At 36.9% G+C, this 22,976-nt stretch overlaps 1 protein-coding gene across 2 annotated transcripts in view; it reads right to left on the reverse strand.

The window, feature by feature from the left end:
* Positions 1-517: 517 nt before the first annotated feature.
* Positions 518-22,976, reverse strand: part of OTUD3 (OTU deubiquitinase 3) — a 52,324-nt gene continuing 29,865 nt past the window's right edge. For both annotated transcript variants that reach the window (XR_012488566.1, XR_012488565.1), the window contains exon 10: positions 518-6,109. The gene's annotated coding sequence lies outside the window, so the exon portion shown is untranslated. The remainder of the gene's footprint in view (positions 6,110-22,976) is intronic.

Genomic DNA, 22,976 nt, shown 5'->3' on the forward strand with positions numbered 1-22,976 from the left:
GGACTCCATTTTACAGATGAGTTTTCTCTGAGGAAACAGAGGCTGAGAAGCTTAATGTTTTGCCCAAGGATCATACAGCCAATCCAACTTTCCAGACTTAAGTTCAGAGTTCTACCTTAGAAACAATAATAATAGCTAACATTTATAAAGCCTTGTAAGGATTCTAAAATGCTTCACAAATACTCTAATTTATCCTTTCAGTTACCCATAAGGCGCTATTGTTCTCACTCTAGTTAAGGAAACTGAGGCAGGCAGTACTTCTGTGACTTGCTCAGGGTCACAAAGATAAGCATCTGAGCAAGAGCAGACTCCCAAGGTCAGCACTGAACAAAGTCCCCAGAGGATATCAGGGGACTGAAGTTCACCCAAGGCTTTATGTAACCAAAGGAGGGGCCAGAAGCTCTCTGTCCAAAAATGAGCTTTCCTACCACCTCTGATTTAACCATATCCCTCATTACAGAATCATGGAATTAAAAGGGGCCCCAGCTATAATACCAAAGAAACTGAGGCAAACAGACTGGTTTTTAATCTTTAATGTGGAATTTCAGCTAGCTGACCAGATGGGACTCTTGCCCAAAACATTCAGTACAGATAATCCGAGGCAGGGATTATATGGGGTTTTAGCTAACTGGGGCTTGTAAACAGAATACATAACCTGAGTATACAATCTTATAGGGGAAGCAAAAGCAGATAAAAGAGGAAAGGACACTGGGAAGACAGACAAGCCATAATACCAGGAAAAGATCATAACCTAATTCTGACAGAATAGGGGTCAACATAGGAAGGTCGAGGGCAGGAGACAGTGAGGTGAGGGGAAATACTCAAAGGGAGGAGGAATTATCCTAGCAAGGATCGAGATAATGCACTTGGAGATTATGACAATAGTATATAAAGGTAGAACTTCAAGTTTTTTTTCTAGGCTTTTTAAAAACTCAATTTCCAATCCTAATGTTAAGGAAGGGGAGAGGTGGCTATGATTTTTTATTCAGGACTCAACACAGCAACCATCAAAGCCAGGCTCCTCCAATTTGGAACTATGCTCAAAAAGTTATCAAACTGTGCATACCCTTTGACTCTGCAGCGTTAGTTACTACTGGGCTTATATCCCAAAGGCTTATATCTTAAAGAAGGAAAAGGGACCCATATATACAAGAATGTTTGTGGCAGCCCTCTGTGTAATGGCCAGAAACTGGAAACTAAGCAGATGCCCATCAATTGGAGAATGGCTGAATAAATTGTGGTATATGAATATTATGGAATATTATTGTTCTGTAGGAAATGACCCACAGAATGATTTCAGAAAGACCTGGAGAGACTTACAGGAACTGATGCTGAGTGAAATAAGCAGGACCAGGAGATCATTATACACTTCAACAACAATACTGTATGATGATCAATTCTGATGGATGTGGCCCTCTTCAACAATGAGATGAACCAAATCAGTTCCAATAGAGCAGTAATGAACTGAACCAGCTACACCCAGCAAAAGAACTCTGGGAGACGACTATGAACCACTACACAGAATTCCCAATCCCTCTATCTTTGTCCATCTACATTTTGGATTTCCTTTACAGGCTAATTGTACACTATTTCAAAGTCCGATTCTTTTTGTACAGCAAACAACTGTTTGGACATGTATACATATATTGTATTTAACTTATACTTTAACATATTGAACATGTATTGGTCAACCTGCCATCTTGGAGGAGGGTAAGGAGGGGGAAAATTGGAACAAAAGGTTTGGCAATTGTCAATGTTGTAAAATTACCCATGCATATATCTGGTAAATAAAAACTATAATTAAAAAAAAATGCAAAGCAGACATAGATATTCTTTAAAAATTCACAGAAAAAAACAAAACAAAACAAAAAAACCTAGGGTCCTCATTTTATGGAGCCAATTCAGCAGGTATCCCAGGGCTCACTATGCCCAACACAGGTAAGAATGACATCAGATAAAGAGTACTGATGACTTATGTGGTAGAAAAGAAAGCATTCCGCCTTCTGGATTCAAGTAGGAAGTGTGCCAGAGCCAGCTCAGTCCAATTCACAAGAGCTTATTGCTAGATCTTCAGTGCAAGCCTCTAAACCTTGGAATCCCAAGAAAGATACAAACCAGCACTTGATTCATGGTTTTGTTACTTATCAAAACTTAAGTGACAGAAGAACATGTTGAAATGCAAATCACACTGGTGTATAGTAAGCTTTAGAGAGCCAGTGGTTCAGTGTTTATCAAGATTCTTCTGGCCCATCCAATCCCAGAATTTTCTAGCTGGGTCACCCTAAGTGAATCTTTCCCAGCCTCTCTAAGTCCCAGCTCCTTCTTCTGTAAAATGGGCATTAGCAGACATATACCCATTAATTTAAAGAGCTTAGAGGGAAAAGGAGCTCCTCATACCCTAAAGTAAAATACCATTTTATTCAATCTGTCAAGGATCTGTACTTCATCAATAGGAGCATTCTCTCTACTGACAAATACCACCACCTCTGGGTGCCTGATGTCTCTTCCAAAGGTTGCTAAGGCCTTTCCAATATACTACCCTACAGCCAATACCATGATATAGCCTCTCCCAAACCTAGGCTCACCCTTGAACTTCAGAGACATCACCAGGTCCATATTTGGCATTTGTTTTTATTTTTTATTTTTTTATTTTTCGCCATCAGGGAACAAAGTATTGATGTCATGGACATCTCAGATGCCACCAAGGGAAAAGTCTTGTGCAAGAAGCTGAGGATAAAAAGAGAAATATGCTCAATTCCGGTCTTGACCCCCCACCCCCACCCCTCCTCACCCAGGATCATACAGTCTAGCAAGTAGGGTGAGAAAGGTATGGAAATACATTTAAACCAAGTTCAAACACAGTAAACACAGAGCAATCAAAGTGACAATCCAAGAGACTGCAGGAAGACTCTCATTTCTCAAAGAGGTTACATAGAGGAAACGCCACCCCAAGTGAGCCCACCTCTCCAGACTTTCCATTCCCTGACATGGCCTCTCTTGGTACCTGTGTGCCTTCTTCTGGGGGTCAGTCACCCCATCTCAGTCCCCTCCTGGCAGGCCCCTTCATCTTCCCCACCCCACCTTCTTATCTCATCTCCTGAGGGCAAGGCCTGCCTTTGCTTGGCAGTCACTCAGCCCAGTCCCTGCCATGCAGGAAGCCCTCAATAAAAGCTTGCAGCCTGCCTGCCCACCTGAAAAGAAGGATTTAAACCGTCCAGATGAAGGAATAAGGGAAAGGGAGGGGGAAAATGAAATTGGGAAAGACAGGTAGTTTGGTTACAGTGTAGAATAGCTAATGACTAACTTTTATGGAGTTCTTTCAACTCTGAAAATATTTGACATACATTTTGACATGTGAACTTTTACAACTCTGTGAATTGATGGCATTATCATTCCCATTTTACAGATGAGGAAAACGAGGCTCAGAAAGTAGCCTCACCCATCACACAAATAGTATAAGTCATAAAGGGATTCAGACCTGGGCCCTGCTAACTTCAAGTCCCAGTGCTCTTTTTTACCCACATCAATAAAGGGGAGAATGAAATATTGCCCCAGAGAGAGGCTGGAGTGTATTGTGGAAGACCATGAAAACTAAAGCAAGCTCAGAGAGAGAGGAACAGGTAAGGAACCTGAGGTCCAAGAAGCGAAGTGGTTGTCCAAAGGCATGAGGCTTTTGGTAAGATACTACATCTGGAGCTGAAAAGGATCCTGGGGGAGTACCCAGACCAGCCTCCTAGCCTTACAACCAAAGAAAGGCAGGCCTCACAGGGACAGGGGCTTCCAGGGAAGCCTGTTTTAAATGTTTAAGGACCTGGGAGAGCACCCAGACCAGCCTCCTAGCCTTACAACCAAAGAAAAGCAGGCCCCATAGAGACAAGGGCTTTCAGGGAACCACATTTAAGTTTAAGTGCCACAGTGAAACTCAAACCCAAAGCTTCCTACTCCAGATACAGTCCTCTTCTCCCTGAATCATGCTGCCTCCAATAATTGTACATGTCCTGGTACTCAGCCCAAGGCCTTTTTCACTATCCGATGCCAGATTCAGTCTGATGAGAAGGCTATGTGAGGTGTGTGCCTCTTCTCTGGGCTAGCCAAGGACTGACAGCCCCTCTGTTGTGGATCAGCACTAGGGGCCTCTCATGATTGTCTGGCCTTTTTCCTGATGCCCTTACTTATCTCTCTGTCTGTCTCTCCCTGTGTCTCTACCTGTGTGTGTGTGTGTGTCTCTCTCTCTTTCTCCATCTACCTAGAGAGCTGAACTGTCCTGATAAAAGAGAATTAGATGCTGCTCTCCTTCATCCTTTCATAGACCAGGCTAAAATAAAAAGCCAGAGCATATGTTCCCAGGCTTTTATTTTAGCTAACTTTCCTGTGAGGAATGGGGAAGTGAAGGAACAATAAGAAAAAAAATTGTCTTACTTTAGTCAAAATATGCATTTGGGGCCCCAAAGTAAAAATGTGATCACTGGGGTCCCATCCTCAAAAAGAAATTACTGGGCACCTGGTAGACCCCTAAAATGGTGACCACCATCACATTGCTTCTTCAAGGGTCCTACTCAGGCAGGGCTCAGCTCTACCAATATAATTTGAAATCTTCCCAGAGACATACCAGGTGTCACTACCTTTCCTTCCATTCTCATCCCATCCCCTCTTGCCCTAGGGCTTTGCCAGATTTAGGGAGGAGGGTCCAGATAGCAGGAGGCAATTCCTTCCCTCCATATCACATGATATAAAAGAGAGACTTGAACTTGGAGTCCCAAAGCCTCAGTTCCAATTCTGGCCACCCCCTGGTTCACATGGCTGTGAATATGTCCCTTTACCTCTCTCAACTGTTTCCTTGTTAGTCACATGAGAAGCCCAGAACCAGAATTCCAGGATTTTCAAGTCAGAAGAGACCTCCAAGGCCAAGCAGTGCAGGCCATATCCAGTACAAGGCACTAGTGAGTCACCAGACTCTGAGTGAAGACCTCAAAGGAAGGGCAGTCCATACAAGTGCTTCCTTATAGCAAGACTAATTTTACCTCTGGGGAGCTTCTCCCAGGGCTCCTGGTTCTGCCCTCTGGCACTCAGAAAAAGGCTCATTCGTCCTCCACAGAGCAGCCCTTCAAAAATCAAGGCTGCTCTTCTTTTCCAGACTAAACCTTCTCTCCTGGTCCTTATGTGGCCTAATGCTAGGCTATTCACCACCCAGAGTGCCCTGCTCTGGATTCTCTCTAGCTTAACAACATTGTTCCTAAAATGTGGTGCCCAGAATGGAACACAATATTCCAGATGTGATCCACAGGACAGAATCCAAGCTTTATTGCTTCCTTATTCCTGGAGACATGTGCAAGCTCTGTGTCTTGAATGCAGCCTAAGATGCCATCAGCTTTTTGAGAAGCCCCATTCTACTGTTCTATACCATAACAGTAACAGAACTCTGGCTCAGGAATCACCAAACTAGGTTAAAATCCTGTTGTTGAGGCTTATTACCTGTCTGACCAGAGCAAGTCATCTGATTTCCTTGACCTGTTTCCTCACCTTAAAATGAGGGGATTGGTCCAGCTGGCCTCTGAAGTCCCCTCCTGCCAGTTCCCCACTAATGCCTTCACCAAGGGTGTGATGGGTGTGTAGATGACTCTCAGAGGGAGTCATTAGAATCAGCAGAGCAACCATATGGGGTGACACCAGCTGATGCTCCCTCAAACACAATTTTTCATTATTAACAATATATCTGAATTTTTCTATGCCTTCTGTATGTTTCCCTCCTTCAGGATACCTTGTGAATCACTCCCTCAGCTTTCTCCAAACTATATCAACACTCTCCAGCACACAGCAGCACTTCTATGAAAGCCTGGTCTACCTTGGCTGGCTTTTCTTGTTTCTGCTCCCTTGGGTGCCATTCATACATTTTCCTTAAGTGCAGCCAGGACTAGGATGCTAAAATCCAAGAAAAGCAGCTCTACTGCTCTTCAAGTTAAAACCAATTGTTTTAAAAATCTTTGCAAATGTCCATTGTTCTTCTGCTGTGTTTTCTTCTTTCCATCTTCACCCTTAAATGTCCTCAGGGTGACTTTGTTAAGAGTTCTGGCCAAACTTCCTTTGAACAGGTTCTACCCTCCAATTCTTTCTGTTAAGGCAAAACATAATCATCAATCATTCTTTGTAAGATTTTATAGATGAGTTTGTAGTCTAAATCAATGTTATTTGGCAACAGATTTTACATACACACACACACACACACACACACACACACACACACACACACACACACAATCTCCTAGAAAGCTAAACTGGGAATTTTTTGCATTCTTTTGGCCTCCATGCTATAGCAACTCATTTACATGGGTTAAACTTTTGCAAAAACAAAAAAAGCAATTCATAATGGTGCAGATGTAATTTCTGTTGTACAGTTTTCATTATGTCTTAAATATCCTTAAGACATACTTTTACATAATATTTGTTTAAAAATACATGTTCAGAGTTGTTTCAAAGGCTTTCTGGGTCAGCCCTCTCATTCAAGCCAGTGATTCAAGGAGATTTGCACATCATAAAATGTTCACAGACCATAAGATTCAATAAAAATTACTTAAAATAGGACTAAAAGGATATAATTCATTAAAAACAAAGGTTGCAATCCTTTACTTCTGAGTTCTCCAAGCAAATAACACTGGTTCAGAAAGATGTCTTTCAGAACAGTGGAAGCTGTGTCACATAAAACAAGTTAACATTTTATAAGACATTATAAGGTTTGCAAAGCACTTTACATGTTACCTCATTAAAACCTCACAACCATCTTGGGAGGTAGGTGCTATTTTTATCCCCCATTTTACAGATGAGGAAGCTAAGGCTCAGATAGATAAAACTAATTGTCCTAAGGCACATTGTATCTGAAACAGAATTTGAACTTAGCTCTTCCTGATTCTTAAAACTCAATAGTATATTCACTGTGCCACCCAGATTTTAGGAACTTCAGGAATACCAACTCCCCACAGATGGCCCTTTCTTATACCTGTAAACTTCTAGAACAACTAAATTACAAGGGAAATTATTCTATTAAAGTTGTGGTATATAATATTAGATAGACTACTGCTAATATACTATAAGAAATGAAGAAATAGATAATTTCAAAGACGCTGAAAAGACATATATGAACTGATGAAAACTGAAATAAGCAGAACCCAAAGAATAATATGTACTATGACAACATTATAAAACATTCTTGAAGACTTTTATAAACTAATCAACATTGAAATGAGCAGAACCAAAAGAACAAAGACAAACAACTTTGAAAGTTCTAAGGACTATAAATAATTATCCATGATTTCAAAAGACTGATAATGAAATAAACTATTCATCTTCTAACAGAAGAGGGATAGATTTAGGGTACAAAATTAGAAATATATATTTTCACATGGAAAGAGTTTTCCTTGAGTATGCATGTTTATTACAAGGAATTACTTTTTCTTTTGTTTTCTAAATGGCTAGAGTTGGAAGAAAGAAAATAGATTTCTGTTCATTCAAAAAAAATAACTTTCTTAATAGGGGTCATGTTAAGATATCAAATGTTGCACATGCTTTCAGATGAGAACAATCAGAGTAGAAAATTTTTTTTGATCTTCAAGACCTCTCAAACCTTTCCCAAATAGGATTTATATACAAGAAACAAAAGCAATTTCAGCTACCTCTATTGCCTAGTACAAGAAGAAACTGAACCACCTAACAAATCAGCAAACCTATAGGAGAGAAAACTAATCCCATTCCTCTAATGTACTCAGTCAGCCTCCTCTCCCCTAGTGCTCACCATGGTGTCGCAGCAGAGCTGCACAAGCTGACCAATTCTACACTCTCACTCCCATTTTCCAGTTTTAGACAATCAAAAGGCAGAAGAAGCCTGCTCCAAGTAAATAAATAAACAAACAAACAAATAAATAAAATTAAGCATTATAGAACCCAGTACCATAATAGAGCTTGGTAAAAGAACTGAGAAACAGAGGAACTAAGCCTTCGTGATACTCCACTAAGCCTGAGGGAAAGAGCCTAGCAGGCAGCTAGGGCAAATTATGAACCTCCAGAAGTTATTTTAGGCAGAATTTTGGGCCAGTGAACTGTGAACTGCCTGGAATGGGAAAAGGCCAAGATATCTTTGAGGTCCAGATCTGAAGAAAGTACCTTGAAAGGGGAATAAGCCAGAAAGTGGGCAAGAGGATCCTATTTAAAAAAAAAAAAACAAAAAACACCTGGAATTACCAAAAATCTCACAAGAGTAAGAAAATTCAATTAAAGACCTTGAGTATAAACAAGCAATAAGGAAGATATTAGTAACAAAAAGGAATTAGGGGCTCCAGATCAGGTAAAAAGTTCAAACATCTACAAATATTGCAAGAAAAAGGAAAATAAACCAACTATAGCTTACAGTGATCAGAATACTGGGCCTGGAATCAGAAGACTCATCTTTCTGAGTTCAAATCCAGCTTCAGACATTTACTAGCTATGTGACCCTGGGCAAATCACTTAACTCTATTTGCCTCAGTTTCCTCATCTGAAAATGATCTGATGAAGGAAATGATAACTACACCAGTATCTTTTCCAAGAAAATTCCAAATACAACTGAAACAACTCAACAAGAGAGAACCAAATGGATTCCCAAAGGAATAATAAGACCATAGCAGGATGTTCCTGAATGATTTAAAAAAGGAAATAGGAAATAGTAAGGAAGTATTAAGGAAGCAGAATTTGTGGCCTAAAAAACAAAAATTGGAAGAATACAAACATATGCAAGGAACTGGAAACTGATTGGTTCTCCTCAGTTGGAGAATGGCTGAATAAGTTATGGTATATGAATGTAATAGAATATTATTTTCTATAAGAAACAATCAACAGGATGATTTCAGAATGGCCTGCAAAGATTAACATGAACTGACGCTAAGTGAAGTGAGTAGAACCAAGACACCATTGTATACAGCAATAACAAGATTTATGTGATGATCAATTCTGATGGAAGTGGCTCTTTTCAAATGAAGTGATTCAGGCCAGTTCCAAAAGACTTGTGATGCAGAAGAGTCATCTCATCCAGAGAGGACTGTGGGAACTGAGTGTTGATCCAACATAGTATTTTCACCTTTTTTGGTTATTTGCTTGTTTTTTCTTTCTCATCTTTTCCCCCTTTAGATATGATTTTTCTTGTGCAGCATGATAAATGTGGAAATATGTTTAGAAGAACTGCACATGTTTAACCTATATTGGATTACTTGCTGTCTAGGAGTAGCAGAGAGAAAAATTTGGAATGCAAGGTTTTGCAAAGGTAAATGTTAAAAACTATCTTTCCATGTATTTTGAAAAATTAGAAGCTATTAGCTTTTTTTTTTTTAAAGAATACATATCTACATTCACAAATCTCATCAAAGCAACAAAAGAAAAAATAACTATGTAAAACTATAAATACAAAAAAGCGAAGAATCTGGAAGAAAAAGCAGTAATATTAAAAGATCTCCATAAATGCAAAATATCCTTGAAAACAAGACATGTGGAGACAATTTAAGGATTATAAGTCTCCCAAAAGAACATGACCAGTCAAAAAATCTGAACAATATAATGCAAAAAATAATACAAGAAGACTACCCAGAACTTCTGAACATAGAAAATAGAATGCCAAACATCTTCAGAGGGAAAAAATCCATATCTGTAAACTCCAAGACAAACAGTGGTTACATTTAACAATTCCACTGAAAAACAACACATTCTATAAGTGCCCAGAAGAAAAGCCTTCAAAAACAAAAGAAATCTGAATAATACAAGATTATTCTATACCCTCCACTGAGGTCCAGGAGAGAATAAAATGTGTTCACTAAAGTAAAAGAGCTTAAAATAAAATCCAACATAAACTTATCTTGCCAATCTAAGCCTCAACATTAGTGGGAAAAGATAGACCTTCAAAAAAAGGAAGTATCTAAAATATCCCTAGAAAGAAAACCATACCTGAAGAAATTGTTTTCTTCTAAAACAACCCAAACAACAGAAATATAAAAAGGGTAAACAAATATAGCAACCAAGTAACACAACAACAAAATAATAGTAGAGGAACCATTAAGAAATTTTTTTCTAAACATACATTAGGTAACAGGGGCAAAAGCAGGAGTCAAACAGAAGTGGTGGTTGAGAAACACGTCTGAAACATTATGGACTAAACCTCACTTATAGGTGAATGAATGTTTTTTAAAGAATTGTATTCCAAATGGAAAGTTACATAAAAGAGAGGAGGGAAGGAAGATGATACAAGAAAATAAATGACGTAGCCTAATCAAGTTAAAGGTTTCCAATGAAGAGAAAATTAACTCCTATAGTCTCTCAGGAAATGGAGAACCTACAGAAGACTGGACAAAGATACCAAGGGAGGGACTAAAAGAGGGAGGAAAATTTTAATTCAGAGATCAGAGGGAATATCACTGAGGAATGCTCCTAACAGAGAAGAGAAATATTCTATAAAAGAGATAAGGACATTACAATTTGCAAGGATTTGATGCTCAGAGAAGCCACTCAGAAAAAGGGAAGCCAGAGTAACTGGGATTAACTGAATTCTAGAAGAATGGAAGGATATAGATGAAGAAAGAAAATTTCTTTCTTTTTTTTTTTTTTTTTTTTCCCTGAGGCATTTGGGGTTAAGTGACTTGCCCAGGGTCACATAGCTAGGAAGTGTTAAGTGTCTGAGACCAGATTTGAACTTAGGTCCTCTTGACTTCAGGGCTGGTGCTCTATCCAATGCACCACCTAGCTGTCCCCAAAAAGGAAATTTCAAGGAAAATGGATTAAAAATTTACCATGAGGAAGGCAAAGATTAAAAATGAAGTACACAATTAGGGATATAGGAAAATTCCTATCATGGGACAATATCTTCTCTACAATTGTTTATTGTTGCTGTTACTTTTCCTAAGAGTGAGACACAATGGGAAAAAAATATATTCAGAGTCTAACATATACAGGGCATTAATATGGAGACTGTTTAACAGGAGGGACCCAAAATAGCTACTTTAGAAGCTTTAATTCAATGAGGAACACAAAGAAACTAAAGAAGTCTGAAACTGGTATGAAGATCTTGAGTTAAAGAATAAAAATAGACAGAATGTAATAAAATGAGGAAGTTAAGGGAAAAAGACAGAATATGAAAATTCTAAAGTGAACAAAACAAGTCAAAGGTAAAGACATATAATTTTATTTCATTACATAACTTTCAGGTGATATCACAGAATTTCAGCTTTTGCTTAATTATTCTATTTTGAGATCTCTCAAAGGAAAAAAATCCAAAAAGTAATCCATAAATGACTGCAAAGTAAAAATAAAATCTATCATTAAAACTTTAAAAAGAGAAATTAGGAAGATCTGGGTTCCAGCCTCACCACTGCCTCATTATAGCTGCCAGAGCCCTCTCACTGCCCTAAGCAATTCTCTCATCCTATAAGGCAAAGAGAAGGTTTCTCAGTGGGTGGTCCTGATACTGATAAAATCATAGGTATAATAAAAAATAAACTTTTTTTGTAGCCTTTTACTATTTATTATCATGGCTATTTATTGTCATGGTATTAATGAACTGACTATACAGAAAAAGCTTAATCAATTGTACTTAGTATTTGTTCATTTTGAAAAAAGTATTTGAGTTGAGAAAGCGAAATGTTAATGCAAAGGTTAATGTAAAAAATGCAGGGACCTTATCTGGATAAATACTAGAGAACAGAACAGAAAGGCAATGACCAGATCACTCCCTGAATCAAACTACTGAGGAACACTACAAATTTACAAATGACCAGATTGAACTATGAAAGCATCAGCACAACATCTCCCCAATATGTAATTAGAGTTCAACACTAACACAAAGTGCAAAGTCAAGAAATAGGCTAGAAAAATGAGCAAACAAAATAAGAACCCAGTCATAAGGAGCTACTTTGGTGAAACGGAAGATTAAGACTTAAACACTAAAGAAAGCTCAAGAAAAAGACAATGACTTGAAAACACAAACAAGCAACACCTCAAAGAAAAATACAGAGTGGACACAGGCTCAACAAGAATTCTCAGAAGAGCCAAAGAAAGAATTTTTTTTTTAAAGCAAAAATTCTAAAAACAAAGTAACAGCTATAAAAGAAAAACTGAGGGGGGAGGGTAAAATAAAAGCTTTGAAAGAAAATATGAAAACAAAATGAAGAGTTTGATTAAAAAAAAAAATTGAAGAAAAGAACTCCTTAACAATAAGAATTGGTCAAATGAAAGCTAATGACTCCATGTGATATGAAGAAACAATAAAAAAAAAAAAATCAAAAGTCTAGGAAAAATAGAAAAAAATATGAAATATCTCATAGAAAAACAACTGACCTGGAAATAGAACAAGAAGAGATCATATAAGAATTATTGAATTGCCTGAAAACTATTAGCAACAACAAAAAAGCCTAGAAATTGTATTTTAAGAAATTATAATGGAAAATTTCCCAGATATCTTAGAACCAGAGAGCAAAGTAGCAATTAAAAGAGAACACCAGAAAGAAATCACAAATAGGGCTAGCTAGGTGGCATAGTGGATAGAGCACCAGCCCTGAAGTCAGAAGGACTGGAATTCAAATCTGGTCTCAGACACTTAACACTTCCTAGCTGTGTAACCCTGGGCAAGTCACTTAACTTCAATTGCCTCAGCAAAAAAAAAAAAAAGGAAAGAAAAAAAAAAAAAAGACGAAATCACAAAATGAAAACTTTCAGGAATATTTAAAGCAAAATATAGAGCTCCTAAGTCAATGAAAAACTATTTTAAATAGCCAGAAAAGAATGAAATACTACAGAGATATAAATAAATTGATATTTAATTAAGTACTATATTCCGGATAACATAACAAAATTGAATAGAATATATGACAAACACAAGACTCAAGAGTAAAGGACTATAACTTTTTTAATTCTTATCTTTCTTCTATAGGAAGATAATTCATATAGGCCTCATGAACTTTATCATAACTAAAGCGGTTAAAAGGTGTGTACATAAGAGAGCGAGCATGGGTATGAGTCTATTAGTTGACATGATCTCAAAAGCAGAATGGAAGGATGGAGAAGAGGAATGCCATGGGAGACAAGGGAAAAGAGAGGAAGAATGAATAAAATTATCTTAAATAAATAAGGCAAACAAAAGAGTGTATATAATGGAGGAGAAAATGGGGGGAAGAATAAGCAGCAAGCAAAACTTGAAGTTCACTATCATATCAACTGGTTTAAGGATGAAGAATATACATAGAAAATGGTTGTGTTCATTTTACCCAAAAGGAAAGTGAAGAGAAAGGAACTAAGAAAAAAAGGAGAGTTGTTGTTCAATTGTGTTTGTTTAACCCCATTTGGGGTTTTCATGGCAAAGATACTGAAGTGGTTTGTCATGGTCTTCTCCAGTTCATTTTAAAGATGAGGAAACTAAGTATAATATATCTGAGTGATTTACCTACAGTTACACAGCTAGTAAATGTTTGAGGCCATATCTGAACTCAGTTCTTCCTGACTCCAGGCCTAGCACTCCATTCACTGAGTCATGTAGCTGTCCCAAAGGGAGTTAGGGGGAAGAGATAAAAAGGAGGATAGATTATAGGAAGCAGTGATCAAAAGCAAAACAGACTTTTGAGGAAGGGACAAATTAAAAAAAAAAAAAAAAAAGAATAAATGTAAGAGAATAAAATGAAGGGAAATATACAGATAGCATCTATAACTATGAATGTGAACGGAATGAACTCTCCCCTAAAAGAGAAAAAGGTAGCAGAATGAATTCGGAACTAGAATTTAACAATATGATGATTAGAAAAAACACACTTGAAACACAAAGATACACACAGAGTTAAAAATAAGCTCCTAGAACATCATCTTATGCTTCATCTGAAGTTGAAAAAAAAAAAAAAAGGATAAAGAGCAAATCAAAGAATTTGGCACATAACTAAAATAGAAGGAGGAGGAGGAAAAGGAGGAGGAGAAGGAAACTCCCCAATTATATAAGTTAGGCTCACAATTAAATAGAAGGAAAATAGACTTAATTGCCTTCAGGAAATTTCAAAGATCCTTTGCTGACCTCAAACTTCTCTAAGAAACAAACCAGACTTATTAATATTAATATTCTATCATTGGCTACAGTGATAGTGTCCTATATATGTTATATATAGGACATGACTGTTCATGACAAACTGAAAATGAATACCACATAGAACAACAAAGAAGTGCATGGTCCTGCAAGCTGCTATATATAACCAATGAAGGACTTTGAAGAACAGTAATAAAAGATGTTATCACAGAAATGTGTAATAAAATGAGAAGATAGGATGTTGTTTAATGGTAAGAGTGAAGTTAGAAAACTTAAGTGCACCACTGATATTAAGAAAAATACATAAGTACAATAAAATACAGAAATATTAAGATCTTTCTCAATAACAGAATGTGAATTGCCATACATTAACTATACAATTTATATTTTTGGAGAAAATACCCAGGTTAATGAGAACTTAAATACATTTGAGTATTTGGATATAATTATCTATTGACTCTTATTGTGCTTACATTACAATAAAACTCCTAGATCTTTTTAAAATCTACACATTTATCATTTTATCTGTAGGGTATTCCACTGGAGAACAGCTTACAAGTTGATATGAAAACTTTACTGACTACCCTTTGTGCCCAAGCATTCAACCAACTTTGATAACTGCACTATCATCTAATACACATTTCTCCATTTTTTCTATAAGAGAAATTGTCAAATGTTTGTTAAAATCTGAATAAATTCTACATCATTACACTGACGTACCAGTTTAGGGATTTTTTTTGTTTGTACCAGACCAATTTCATCAGTATAGGGAGCTCTAAATGATGAATTTCTTCTACCAGTATAGATCAGCACCTTGATGAGGCACCTTAGCTCTTCATAAATATTATCTTTCTTTTCTAGATGTTCACTTACCAACTCTTTATTAATCTATTTTACCAGAAATCAAAATCAAACTTGTAGTCTGTAGCTTGCAGAATCTGTAATTTTCCCTTTTTTTGAGAAATAGGACATTTGCCTTTCTCTAATTTTGTGCTACCTCTCTGATTCTCCATGATCTTTCAAATATCACTGACACTGGTTTAGCAATCACATTTGCCAACTCATTTAATACTTAAGAGATATAAAATTAGCTGATTAAAAATATGGATATAGATAAAAATATACACACAAATATCACTGACACTGGTTTAGCAATCACATTTGCCAACTCATTTAATACTTAAGAGATATAAAATTAGCTGATTAAAAATATGGATATAGATAAAAATATACACACAAATTCACAGAGATATGATTTGTATTCATCAGAGACAAGTGCCTACTCTCTTACCATTTCCTTACTCACTTTTGATATCAATTCCTTATTAATCATTTTTGGGATGTTCTTTCCAATCCCCTCCAACCCAAAGACCACTTTCCTTTTCAGAGAATATACAAAGTAAGAACTTAGCATACCTATCCCCTTCCTGTTGTCATTTATTACCAGTACATCCACACACAGCAGTTATATGCCTTTTTTTTTAATGTTCCCTTTTCCAAAGAACTTTAAAAATATTTTAAAAAAATCTTTTGTTCTTGGCTTTCCTTGCTCACGTAAATTCACTTTTAAGTTTGGCATTCCGATCACTGTTTTGAATGTATGTGTATCTATATATTGTTCATTTTAAAAGATTTTATTTTTATCTTTTGTCTTTACATTATCTTTACTTCTCTCTTCCCTACTCCAAAAACCAGTCCTAGAAACAAAAAGTGAAAAAAGCAGTTTCAGCAAAACTAATCAACACATAAACTGAATCTGGTGGTACACTGAAGATTTCCCACCTCCACAATGAAGGAAAAAAGTTACATTTTCTTCTCTTTTCCTTGGGGATCAATTACATTGTGTTCAACATGAGGTTTTTGTTCTTTGCATTTACATGATTGTAGTCATTATATATATTGTTTTCTTGGTTCTGCTCACTTCACTTTGCATCAATCAGTTCAAAGAAATTTTCTCATGCTTCTCTGAATTCTTCATATTCATTTTCTTATAACAAAATAACATATTCCATTATATTCATATAACCACAACTTGTTTTAAGCATTCTCTGATCAACTGACATCTGCTTTGTTTACAATTTTTTACTATTACCAAAAAAAATTTGCTATAAATATCCTAAAATATTATATGTATTATTAAAAGACCTTTTTATCTTGGACCTCCTTTTTTAACATATATGCTTAGTAAGATCTCTGGGTCAAAGGTTTGCCAGTCATTTTCATAACATAATTCCCAATAGCTTTTCAAAATAGATAAACCAATTCACAGCACCACTAACAGTGTATAAGTGTAACTTGTCTCACAACCCCTGCCCCAACATTAACTACCTAACCCTCTAACATCCCTCTTAAAGGAAAATAGCATATGTTTGAATTTATTCTCCTTTACCTTTTCTTGCTTCCAAATTTTGTTCCTTTTTTTCTTTGAAAGTGAAAGTTTAAATTAGAGTTCTCTGTACATCAACATAAGTCTCTTTGGATAAATCTCATTTTATTTCACCAGAATTGTTTCCTTTGTATCTAAATATCTCACATAACAGCATGGTTATGAGAATGATATGGATACAAATAAGCAAAAAGTAACATTCAGGGTGCCATGTATGGATCACATGGAGGCAGGAATAGGGTCATCCTTGCCAACTTCTCCCTACAATTTTCTCCAAAGGAGACTTAATTCCTTCTAATAAAAAGAAAGAAATTGGGGCCAGAAGTAGGCCCCTCTATTTTCCTCAGAGAGAGGGGGTACTGAAAAAAATATGGTTAGGCTAATGGAAGTAATTTTCGAATTAAAACTAAACTTCTGGGTGCTATTCCTTAACAGGGAAAAGGGGGACCTCATGCTCTTTATCTTAAAATTGATGCCCTTCATACCTAATGCCAGTTCCACAAGGAACACACACAGCAGGTAGGTGTGGAATCTATTTGTCCAAGTCAGTAGTCAAACAGACATCTGAGAAGGTACACAGGAGAATACATACCAAACAATGTATAGTATAGGCACATTCTTTGAATAATTTCAGATTTCACAATTCAATGTCAATTGGAGGTTTTGAAAATGTTTTTTCTTATAACTCTGTGAGGTATGCAAGGCAATTCTTACTTTAACCATCCTTAATTTACACATAACCAAACTTGACCTCTGAAACAAAGAATAACTTATCTATGTTCATATAGCTAATAAGTATCTGATATTTACTAACTATGACCTTAGGCAAGTCACTTTATCCTGTTTGCCTCAAGTTTCCTCATCTGTAAAATGAGCTGGAAAAGGAAATGGCAAAGCACCATAGTATTTTTGCCAAGAAAATTCCAAATGGAGTCACAGAGTCAGACATGACTGAAACAACAGAACAACAACAAAATCTATTGCTGCAACGAGACAGACTTTGAACCTTCAGTCTTGGGCATAGTTGTGATGACAGGGGTGTGAAACTGTGTTCCCTTTTGATCTGTAAAATTAATACTCTGAAATTCTGTCCCTTTGATTCCTGGCCTCCAAGACTCCAGAGAGTCTATGAGAGAGTGTATTTCTCAGCCTGGCCCATTTCTAAGGCAAATCACTCCCACTGATAGCCGGATCTCCATTCAAATTCAGGCTGAAAAAGCCTTCAAAGTAATTTCAGTTGGGAGATCCTGGCCTAATCATCTCAAACTGCCCCCAGCCCAACCAAGATCTGCTCATAAATAGGTTTCTGCTCTCTCATTTCTTTCCAGAATGTCCAAAGTAGTAATGAAGAAAGGACCTCGAAACTCTTAAAACTCCTTGAAGGAGAAAATTTCCTTCAACTCTGCCTCAGTGAAGGACCCCGCCTGAGGGAAATAAGACAAACAGTTTCATTCAGTTATCTAGGTGGGGTTGGTTCAGTCTTGAGCAAAAGAATTCCAACCCTATTCAATTAATGAAACTCATTCAATTCTATTCAAATTCCAGTTCAAGCTGAAACTCTGCTTGTAGATGAGCCAACCTGGGCTGTCCCAGCCCCAACTAAGACCCAATATAACTGCTTCCTTCAATGAAGGTTTTTTGCAGATGGACCTTGGTAACTCCTTTCTCTGCCAGGACCTTCTGTCCACTGAAAATTGCATTCTCTCAGTGCCAAACACCATTTTCCAATAGATCTGTCACTATAGAAGTCAGTCTCTTGGTAAACTGATTTCTATCTAACCATAAACTTTCATTTTGCAACTAATAATTCAGGTGAGTGAATTCTAAAACCTGCAGCTGATTTAAAGGAGATTCTTAACAACTCTTTTATAGCCACTAATCTAGACCACTCAAACATCAGTATGTTTTGTCCCTTTGGCATAGCTGCCAGGACTCTGCCTGCTATGAAGATATTCACTTCTCAGAGAAAAACCTTTTGTAATTTTTCTGCCACTGAGGAAGTCAGTCTCTTAGCAAAGCTGACTTCTGCAGTGCCAATAAAACTTCCTTTTTGCCACTAATATTTCAGGTTAGTAAATTCTTTTGCTTCCAACCAAAAGAGGATTCCCATGACTTTCTGACTGCCACTAGAACCCCATCAGTATCCTGGGAAGAATGGCTTTAGTGCCTGTGAAAGAATAGTGTGAGAGGCTTACTAGATGAGGTGGGTTTTGCTTCAGCTGCATTCTGCAGATAGAAAAAAAGGTTTTAAAGTTTGAAGAGATGGCAGTTCCCCTTTTGGATTACCTTATACTTTTGTTATCAGCCTCCTATGGCTCATCCAAAAGCAAAGTTCTTATTCATGACCATCCTTATTGTAATAGGTCATAGATGGCAGATGAGCTGGGAGACAGGGTTGTAAGTAAGAATAATACAACTAAGACAAAGACTGGGAGGGTGGGAATTTATCATTTGAAACAGTGCAGTTTGAGTTGAAATCAGATGGAAATCTTTGTGAATTAAATAGAAATTTCAATTGAATGAGGTTACTGCTCCTAGGCCTAGATTTCCAGTAGAATGGGACATTTAACTGGGATGGGATATCTTACTGGGAGTGGTTGAACCAATTTTCAGCTCAATAGAGGTCAACAGAAATCTAGATCTCCAGCTTGGGCTGAGTAGGAGTGGTTTGGACTCTAGTAGTCCCACCAAGATAACAGAATGAAACCACTTTATCTTGATTCCCCGGGGCAGGCCTCACAGGGAAGAGCTCAAAGGGCTCTAGGAGTTTCTCAAGCATTCCCCAAAGTCAGAGAGACAGACACTTTCAGGGTATCCTACATTAAAACCAAACTCTATTATGGTTCAACGTGCCAATCCCTTAATAATCCTGAAAGGAAAATCCCTAAATTCCCTTTGTCCTAGCACTTTCTTACATATTCAGCTCTAAATTTGGCCAAAGTATGCACACGTTTCCATCTCCCCACCACCCTAAAATTGACAATAACCAGAATATAGTTAGCCAATGGAACCATCTAGTGGTTATCAGTGAGAATTAATCCCAATCTTTCTTCCCTACCACCACCTTCTCTTCAGGGAGGCGTTACATAATGTTCCCTCTTTTTTTCTGTATGTTGCTTGTAGCTCAGTTAGTTCTATTCTACATTAATTCTTGTGTTGAACTGAATTGAATATATATACATATTTTTCTTCTCTTCAAATAGCTGTTCATTTGCCTTAAGGAAAACCCATCTTGATTTTTTTTTTTCTCTCACTTCCTTTGTTTTGTGCAAGAACTAAGTGCTTGTTTTATATATGTATTATGTTTGTTTGTATATGAATGTTTTGTGTATGTATATATATATATATATATATATATATATATATATATCTTTTTATATATATATCTTTTTTTGTTTGTTTTTGTTGAGGCAATTGGGGTTAAGTGACTTGCCCAGGTTCACACAGCTAGGAAGTGCTAAGTGTCTGAGGTCAGATTTGAACTCAGTCAGGGCTGGTGCTCTATCCAATGCACCACTTAGCTGCCCCAAAGCCATAAATCTTGAAGTGAAAATAGACATGAGAAAGAAATAGTGACACTCTCTTCTCAAGTTCCTAGAAGTTTCCAGAATTCCCTACTAGATTCTCCACAAGTTTTCATCTACCTATTTTCTATCTTAGATTGAATCTTCAGACTGAATCTGCTTTTCTTCAAGCATCATCATTCAAGAAAATTTTGTATAATGGGAAAGTATTGGATTTACTTCCAGAGACCCTGGGTTCAAAATCTCACTGTACAACTTTAATGTAAGTATAAAAAAGTCAATTAACCTCTTTGGGCCTCAATTTGTTAATTTGTCAAATGACAGGACAGGATTTGGTAACCTCCCAAGGTCTCTTCCAACTCTAAATTCTATGATTCCATTTTTTATTCAGATTCAGATTTTCTAATTACAAGAATTTGAATATTTTCAATCTCAAATGTACAGCACTTTAACTATATTTCAGGTTAAATAACTCTTTATGAAAGTCACAAGGATACCAAAGCAGACATTGATGTAAGCAAGGAGGGAGGAGTAGGATAAGTGGCTGATATGAACTTCATTTTTGTGAACTAGTCAAAAGAAAGAAAACAAACACACACACACATACATACACACACAGAAGGGAGGGAGATTAGAGGGCAAATGAACTATTATGTATAACACCCTTGTTTCAATGGGAAAATGGAGCCCAAGTTCCAAATAACTGGCTTATATATAAACATCTTAACCACAATCCAGTTATTATGTGGGGACTGCTTATACTGTTTTCTGCTGTTATTGAGAATCAAATAACAAAAAGCCGAAAAGGACATTAGAGTTCATTTACTCTGGCCATAGTTTACAGGTAAGGAAATTGAATCCTAAAGAGACTGAGAGACTTGGTAAGGGTCATATACTGGGGTTTTGCCTTGAGCTTCAGTGTTCTTTTCATCACATCTTGTTTTCTCATGTCTTCTCACAAATCAGACACTAAGTACTTGGGGGACAAGGACCATGTAAGTTAAATTTACTTGTATTCCCTCTTAGTGCTGTTTGAGTGGTCTAGATTCCTGGTGCTCTAGAGGTTAGTGGCTATAAGAATCCCCATTAACACAGGTTTTAGGAGTGAAAGAATTCACTCATTCCCAGATTATTAGTTGCAAAATGAAAGTTTATTATTGGACAGAAATCAGTTTATCAAGACTTCTATAGTGGCAGATCTTTTGGAAAATGGAGTTTTGCACTGAGAATGCAGTTCTCAGTGGACAGAAGGATCCTGACAGCTGAGTGAGCTATCTAGGCCCATCTGTGAAAGAACTTCCTTGAAGGAAGCTGGGATAGCCCGGATCTCCTACTGGAATTAACAAAACTTCAAAGGGGGTTTTTGACCAGGTTTTTTAATTGAATCAAAGGCCCTGGCATCCTGGAAAGATCTGGGGAAGATATGCCTTCTCCAGGAATGGTCGAAAATTTAAAAGAGACCATAGATCAATAGGAAATAGAGTTTACCTTAAAGAGACCACAACCTGCTTCAAAATAACATCTTTTTTAGATATGATGATCCTGTGTCATTCTGACTGCAATGCTTTAATCCTATAAATGATTAAGTAGAAAAGCACTTCTTAAGTACTGGCAGCATGTTAGACATGGCTACATCCTGGTTATACTTATAAAAGCAAGACAGGTACACACCTTAGACAATTTACTTTCCAATAAGAGAGAACAGAAGTACAAGCAGGGGAAGAAGTACAAGGAGACATCTCCGGCCTGAGAGGTAACAAGGACGATGAGCCAAACAATGGGGAAGTTCTTTCCAGGAATGGTAGAGCTAATATGATTACTATTGTCATAGCTAGAGGTGAAAGTAGAGAGATGGAAAGAGACACATGGCTGCAGAGCAGCCTGCTGAAGTCTGCTAAGGCTAAAAATGGATCTCCTCAGTCAGGATACCAGAACCCCAGGACAGGAGCTGAAAAAGTAAGGGTTCAAAGTAGAGGAAGGCAATAGCACAGGGATCCTGTAAGTTAAACAGCAGGAGGTACTGAATAAGTGTTGAAAATTAGAATGAAAATTATGCTTACATTTCTGATTCCCTTCATGTTAATCTGAGAATTTGGTACTGATTTTACTGAAGCCATTTCTTTGCGTATTTTTATACTCTTTTATGAAAATGACAATAAAGGCATCCTTCAGTTTTGTGGGTCATGAGGAAAGGGAGCTGGGAGGAGGGAAAGAGGAGGAAATTAAGATTTACTCATATTTACTCATATTTAACTTATTTACAGCAATTCATATTATTTCTCATAGGAGATACAAATTATTTTATATGAATAATGGTGTTTCACAGTTAAATAGCACTTCAAAATTTATAAAGCATTGTCTTTATAACTACCTTGAATAGTATATTACTGTAATGTATCTATTGGAACCATTTCAAACTAAAGCTCTGAGAGGTAAAAGCCTTTTCTCTAGTCATGCAACTGATAACATCAGAGTTGGGCTTCAAATCTACATGCTCTGATTCTAAATGCAGTGTTCTTTCCACTATACCATACTGTTTTCCAGAAATAGATACATGGCTCAAAACTGCTTGGATTAAGTACATTTATCTTCAATAGGCAAGTGTTGAAAAAAATCACTAACCATGAGCCATGAATGTGCATGTGAATAGGCCTTCCAAGCAACCAAGAAAAGTAAAAGTAGCTAAAGAACTAGTATGCAGAATTTTTTCCTTAACAGTTGTTGACTTGTCATGTTCCAAGATCAAAACACAGAGAACTGCCAAAACTCAAAAAACTTATTGAAAAGAGATCAAAACCAGGGAGGAATACAGGGGAAATGCATGTTATGGGGGGGGGGGGGGGGGGAAAGATACCAATGAAAATTTATTAAAAAAAAAAGTCAAGGCAGCCTAAGTGTATTTAATCTTTGAGATTCATCTGATAAATATGATGACACTTTCTAGAAGTAGAAGGCACAGACCAAACATTTGGAAGAGATCAGGTTGTTTCATTTTTTTTCT

This window comes from Sminthopsis crassicaudata, chromosome 3, assembly GCF_048593235.1.
Source record: "Sminthopsis crassicaudata isolate SCR6 chromosome 3, ASM4859323v1, whole genome shotgun sequence".
NCBI lineage: Eukaryota > Metazoa > Chordata > Mammalia > Dasyuromorphia > Dasyuridae > Sminthopsis > Sminthopsis crassicaudata.